We start from the raw sequence: 5,593 nt of genomic DNA, 5'->3' as shown, positions 1-5,593 counted from the left end.
ATTCATTTTCCACAATGACGTGTGCTGTAGCTTGTGTCTTTTATTAGCATTTCTACTACCAATAAATGATCTACTCATAATAGAATTTAATGATTCATATCCATAAATAAAACATCTTAATAAATCTCACTAGAATATGCACAAATTCGACTTAATTTTACCTTATTTTTCACGTCTATCCTTCTCACTTCTCCAATGGTTGTACACTTTGTCCAGGTTGATGGCTCCATCTACTTCTTGCTTTGACTTTATGCGCATCAGCACTTTCACCGCTTGTTCTTCTATTTGCACATATTCCGACAGCCATTCCATCTTAAAATAACCGTATTTCTTTTGTACTTTGGTTTGGTGAGTGGACGTATCACATTCACTGCCCGTTCGTTTCGCCATGATAAGGGGTTAGCATTAGCGTCACTTAACTCCGCCGCACTGTTATTATTGTTATATAGCACGTGTGGGCAGAGCACGTGCGCAAGTAGTGTCATTGCCGTGATTGGCTGCGTAGCGTAATTGCATCATATCGTATCGTATGATTGGCTGGACACATGTCACTCACTGAGTTACACAGCAAAATGATACAGAAAAATGTTATAGATCTATAATTCATTTGCAGTGCACTGCATAGGTTTTCTTGTGCGCTGAGAGTGTGTGAGCAGTGCGCAATTGCGCAGTTGCGCAGCTTAGAGGGAACATTGGTTCCCTCTGGTTGAAATTCAAGCTATTACAATATTTTATCTTTCAAAGCCATATTTTGGGGGGTTTTGATAACAAAAAACATTTAACCATCTCTAAAGATCTGTAAGTGCCATATCATAGTTCATAATGATAATTAAATGCTGCATGGAAGCCAGGCTTAACTCCAAACACTTAACAGAGATCTACCTTAAATCGTTAAACTTATTAAAAGTGCTCTAAGTGCAGCTGCTGCCACATTTGCATGAACCTGTACATGCCAAATTTGCCTTTGCACGCTGGCATCGCCCAGTACAGGCTACTTTAATAGCATTTGTCCTTTGCTGGGGGAGTGTGGTCCACAACGGTAACTAAGTCTGCAGGGCTACCCGGTCTACCCAGTCTGCAGAGCTGGGTAGATCTAGTGTCTTAAAGTACTAAAATTCTTTATGGTGTATTATAACTTTTCTGGGGGGAACATTCTAGCTTTGGCTGGAATGTTCCACTGTATGGCATTAAACATATCAGTCTGTGTTTATTTAGTTAAGGATTGAAAATGTGTCTATTGCTCAAATACCTAAAATGCAGACATTCCTTACATTTAGCAGGGTCTCTTACTTGTCATCAGGGAATTGGATAAGGTTAATGTCATACTGTGAAAGCAAAGCAATAACATCTCCATGGAGACAAGCAGGTATTTTACCTTCCACTGGAAATGTTACTTTGTGAACCTTTAAAGACGTTAAATTGCATTGTCCTTTTACATAGCCTGTATATCTCACATTATGTGAAGAAAAAAAACATTATTTCAGCTCATTCCAGATCATTCGCAATGAAAATACGACACCATCTTAAAACCTTGTCGAATCTCGCCTTAATTTTGGTCATAATCCCAAATCACCATTTCCACAGTTTTCAAAGGTGTTCTCAGTCTGGTGTGGGATTACTGGAATGAGCCGTCCTCCTCTGCTGTTGTCATTATTATTATTATTATGATACTGTGATGTGTTTTGGGGGGGTAAATTAATTTGGTAAGTAAGTAAGTCTTAATTTACATAGAGCTTTTCACAGACACATGTCACAAAGATGCTTAATAAAGCTTTATTCATTCAGTCCATACCCAGTGATGGTAAGCTACTATTGTGGCCAGAGTTGCGCCATCGGTCCCTCTGACCACCAGCATCACTCACGCACACACCACTTTCATACCAGGCAATGTGGGTGAAGTGCCTTGCCTAAGGACACAACTGGTGCCCCACTGTGACACCTGATTTTCCCAGTGGTCTCCCATCCAAGTCCTGACTAGGCCCAGTTTTGCTTCTGAGGTCTGACGGGATCAGACTTTGACAAGCCGGTAATGTCACTTACGGCCACACTTGGTGATGGTTGTGGTTTATTTGTGGCACACGCCAGATTTAAATCTGTCACCGTGACCCCTTAAAAGACATTGTAAGAGCTAATGTTTTTTATCTAACATTCATTTATTATGGTAAGGATAATAAACTGCAAGGTCATTTACACACTGGCAATTTGAATATTAATGCATAAAGATTTTTAGGCATAAATTTGTTAGTAGTATTAAAGATGTACTATGTACTATGTTTTCTGCTGGGAGCAATAAATGCAATGTTACAGTCTGTTGTTCCTCAATATGGCATTAAACTTGTCTATCTCCTTGGAGACAAGCCAGTGGCGCAACCAGACTATGTTTACAGGTCAGATATATGGAGAGGTGACCCCACTCATAATAAGAAGTATAGTTGTTTTTATATGCATACTTTATACTTTTACTCAAGTTTCACAGTAGTACTTGTAATTGAGTAGATGTTTTGCTGTGTAACTTTTACTCTCAGATTTTCAGTCGTCTTTTCACCATTTGAACCAAGAAACTAAAAGGAAGACTGAAGAGCTGATTTAACCACTGAATATACAGGCTAAAGAAAGAGGAGGAGGAGAGAGAAATGAAGATAGAAAATCAAACCTACTGCCTAAAGCTGGACTAAACACCTTTGCCCACAAACACATTTCAGATAGAGCTGATAAACTGAGTGTTTCCTGGAGGACTAAAGAAGAGAGTGAAAAGGAGAGAGGGGCGGGACTAGGGAGCATGAAGAACAGTGTAATTGGTCTAACAGGCATCCACACTACAAACTCCGCCCCTATAGCCAGGGATTTGTAAACAGAAACACCTGGCTTTAATCAGGGCAGTCCTGCCTGATGTCACATAGTACTTGATACCACAGAGGCCACTGGAGTTCATACACACTCATTTTTACACATTTTTGTCCAGATTCTTTTGCAGATTTATCTATTTTGCTCTAAAATTACCAAACAAGCACAAAAAAAAGTAACTAACACTATTAAAGATTCACAGGTGGGGTTCGCCACCTGCTTGTTTGGTCATTGCTCTGCCTGGAATGTGACATTAAACAGCTCTACTTCACACTTACTCAATTGCAGGTGGTTTTATAGCTCAAAAATCCCGAGAAAAACAGGCATTCTGACTGTGAGGGGGTTGCCTCTCCACAGATCTGACCTGCAACTTGGTCTGGTTTAGTTTCCATGAAGATAGAAAGGTTTAATGCCAAAGATGAAGCAATAACATCTCCATGGAGACCAGAAAAGTTACACAATGCACCTTTAAAAAAACACCATTAGTTCAGTAGCAATATTTTTTTGGGATTTAATTTTTACTTTCACTTTAAAAACAGCATTGAAACTGCTTTACAGTAGGTAGTGTCTTGAGAATACATATTCACCTTTATAACCTATAGAATAATTTAACTTTATTTTCCAAAAAAGGCAGTTTAAATAATAATTTTGCTCCCAGCCTCATTTCCATGTCAGCCATTTTGTGACATGCTCAGTATTCGGCTCCAGGGTCGACTTGGGCTTGGTTCCATATCCAAAAATGTTGGTCCTAGGGATGTTAATAATCTGGCAAAGTTTCATGCTTGTACCATAAAAATGAATTGGGCACTATTTTGGTCCTTACCAGCTCAACAATTAGATGCTATCTGTGTTGCAGCAGTGAGGGCAGAGGAGGAATTGGAACACCACTTTGCTGATGTGGATCTGTCTGAAGTGGTTCAGAGGCCGAGGATCCTGGTGATTGGGAAACACCCTCTATGTCTTTAATGAGTATTTTAAAAGCATGCAGTCTTAGGTGGCCAGGAAAGGAATCACCACTAAACCTGTAGCTGCTCGTCTTTGTTGACAAGATCTGTGTTTTCCATCACCTCGTTGAGTGTTTAATGCAAACATTCTCTGCAAAAGACTCTGCTCATAGGCCATTTACAGTCATAAAAACTAAACTAGTTCACTAGTCATTTCTGAATAAAACAAATAAATCACTTTACTATAATTTTTACATACACAGTTTCAAAACATCCTGTGTAACATAGGTTTAGAGAAATTTGAGAAAAGTCTACCCTGTGGACCACAATTACTTTATCTTGGATGTGCCCACCTCTGTCCCTTAGTCTAGAGTGAACTCTGGTTTAAATTAAACTCTATCTGCAAATGGACGCACATCAGTCCTGGACACATATGCAGTCTGTTTCTTCATGGGAGTGTATCTCTTCTTCACTCTGTTTCTCCTCTGAACTTTCCTAGATACGCACCCGCAGTGTTCGATCTGCTTTAAAAGAGACACTCAGGAAAAGTCCTGTCCAATGTTTAAGTTTTTAAGGTACCCACTAATACCCACTTTTCTAATACTTTATGAAGAAATGTCTAGACAATTTTTATTGGTTTTATTTCCAAGAGTTCAGATGGATTGAAGGTCATTAGTGACTGGAACTTGTCCAATTAGATTGAAATTTAGTTTAAGTAAGTTAAAATATAATGTAATAAAAGAAAAAAATATCAAAATCAAGACTTACCAGTATAACAGATGAAATTAAATAAGCGGTCACATCCGTTATCCTGCCAGAGACCATTTCCAATATTACCACAAAATTCTTTTCCACCAGCATTATTTGGTTCATCGGTTTCCCAGTTCTGGTACCCTCCAGGGCTGGTGGTCCCAGTGGAAGACCATCTCCAGGAGTTTGAATCAGAGGTCATCAGCTTCCATGAAGCAGGGTCATCGTGCAGTCCAATCCACGGAAATGTTGAAGGAGATATATTTACCCTTTCCACATCATTTTGGCTTCCTATTGTGGCCAGATCAGCATAGTGCTCTCTGTAGTACTGCCGAGCATCTGTCCAATTCTTTTGTAAGTTGATGTGGTGGTACTCATATGCACAGTGCACCAGGCGGATCCCTGCTGATGTGGGGACACACAAGAATGTGAATTAGGGTAACACTTTTCAGACTGATCAGTCATCAGGATCAGCTTCAGTCCCGCAAATCTCATGAACATTGTATATTCTTGTGACAGAGTAAATTGCTCACAAATGGCACATGTTGGGAACAGGTCTTTTCTGCTCATAGTTCAAGCCAAAATGTAGTAACCTAAAACAAACTGCTATTGCTGGAATAGTGTATTTATGCATTTATCATTAGAGCAGAAAACAGTTGATATTGGCTGTGAAATAAACGAAAGATACATTGTGGGTGCTGCGCTGTCTGTTTTGATTACTACTGTTTATGGCTGGCACTTATGTTGATTTGTTTTATCTGATGAAGCTTGTCACACACCTATTTGTGTTCTTACTGTGGTGTAAAGTAATATGGTTAGATTTAGAACCGCTGGGTTCATGACTAATACCTCTACAAGTCTACAAAATGGAAAGTCTACAACATGCAACATTTAATATCAAGCCTCTGGAAGCCTTTGACCTTGCCAAACCAGATGAATGGGACAAATGGCAAGTAACTTAAACAATTCCTCTGAGGAAAATCAAGTAAACACAGTGTACTGTATAAGGGATGAGGCAGACGACGTGCTACGTGCCCTAGAGCTCAACGACTGGC

Source organism: Boleophthalmus pectinirostris, unplaced genomic scaffold (assembly GCF_026225935.1).
Source record: "Boleophthalmus pectinirostris isolate CB_2022bp ecotype Guang Dong unplaced genomic scaffold, ASM2622593v1 HiC_scaffold_8, whole genome shotgun sequence".
NCBI classification, from domain to species: domain Eukaryota; kingdom Metazoa; phylum Chordata; class Actinopteri; order Gobiiformes; family Gobiidae; genus Boleophthalmus; species Boleophthalmus pectinirostris.
This window is presented reverse-complemented; position numbering follows the sequence as displayed.